This window comes from Penaeus chinensis, chromosome 19 (genome assembly GCF_019202785.1).
Source record: "Penaeus chinensis breed Huanghai No. 1 chromosome 19, ASM1920278v2, whole genome shotgun sequence".
Lineage (NCBI taxonomy): Eukaryota > Metazoa > Arthropoda > Malacostraca > Decapoda > Penaeidae > Penaeus > Penaeus chinensis.
Window position 1 is genome coordinate 31977102 of NC_061837.1, and position 1992 is coordinate 31979093.

Genomic DNA, 1992 nt, shown 5'->3' on the forward strand with positions numbered 1-1992 from the left:
ACCCCGTTACATTATTTACAGAGTTGTGAGCACACACATTTTTCATCTTTCCTATCTTACAGCAATTCCACTGTCCTCCACCGACTCCAACAGGTCTACAACCCTGGCAATGACGAAGAGGCCTTAGGACACGCTAAACTATGCATTATTACTCAATTCCTATGCTGTTACTCTGATGTCTTTATGTATAACTATGTCTTGTTTACACTTACAGCATTTCTGTCTCCTTATCACGAAGCTTTTTTTTCTTGTAAACACCATAACTTTCTTCTCACATACAATTGTATATAAGGTACCCTTGTTTCTTCACCACGAAACCATCATGTGACCATATAAATCTGAATTTGTGTTCATGCAAATTCTTTCATGTTTTCCATTATGAAATCATTCAAAACGAAGTTTGTTCATAACAATTTCTGAGGAGTTGGCATAGGCCCGTGCGCAGCTAGATCTTCGCAAATATTAAACAACAACGACGACAACCGAGATCAGCATTCCCCTATCCTCCAGCAGACCACAACAGCAGCAGCAACTCATGGACTGCCCAGTCCCGGCTCCCCCGTTGATCTCTATTTCACCTTCAGCAACCAGCCATACCAGTGGGAACTCACACCCAAAGAGATACACCAGCTAAGTGGTAGATGTAATCCATCTACTACAGTGATTAGTTCAAGATACCGAAACGCAATCAAAACCTCCGCAAATTTAGATCACAATCCAGTTGTAATAAATTTTAGATTGTCCCTCATAATACCTATCTATCTACCTATCTATCTATCTATCTATCTATCTATCTATATAATGCACACACACACACACACACACACACACGCACACACACTTGCATATATATATATATATATGTGTGTGTGTGTGTGTGTGTGTGTGTGTGTGTTTAGCAATACACATGTGTGCACATCTATATACAGTACACACACACACACACACACACACACACACACATATATATATATATATATATATATATATATATCAATACACACATGTGTACATACATATATATGCACATATATGTAAGTATATAACCATGCATATATATACATATATATATATATATATATATATATATATATATATATATATATATACACGGAGAGTACAGTTCATCGTATCAGTGAAGTACAGCTCTTACATGTTAAATACGTAGATCAGGCAATTGGTGGTCTAAGTCTACTAGTCATGGGTTCTGTAAATGTGTACGGTTTATGTTGAAAAAATTATTTGGGTTATAAAGTGAACGAATTATTGAAAAAAATAAAAAGATAGTGAGGCTTTGTGAGCCGGGAAGTGAGAGCGAAGTAGAGGGAGGCGAGAAGTGACAGCGAATACTGCATGGTAAGCGTTTTCGCGCAAAGAGACAACGGCCGCTAGTACAGCTCTATTTTTTTGTTTTGTTTTTTAATGGGTAACCGTTCAATCCTGGAAAATGAAGCTAGAAGAAACAGCAGTTAGAATTAAGGCTCTTGAAGCCAAGGTAGAAGGCCTGGTATCAGAATGTTTGAAAATACGTGAAGAAAACGTAAATTTGAAGGAATTGGTGGAGAGAGAAACTAAGATTAGTAACAGTACTCAAATCGAGGCAAAGAATCTGCAAGAAAAAGTTGATGAAATAACCAAAGTACAGGAAACTCTTTAAGCAGATTGAAGGTAATTTGCCAAACAGCCAGTCTCAAAATAATGGAAGAGGCAAATAAGATGACAGCTGCATATGCCGATGTATCTAAAGTAAAGGAAACTGTAAATAAAATGGAAAAAAGAAAAAGACATCAAGATCACAAAGGAAGAAATAAAGACACAGGTTGAAGAGACGGTAAAGAAAAAATGAATATAAGTCACACCATGGGCAACACACAAGTAATATTGCAAATTTGGCTGATGTAAATAAGGACATAGTCATACTGGGACATGAAGAAAACGCTGTAGAAGATGGAATCGAGCGATACAACGAAGACAAAAAACTGATTGTCAATA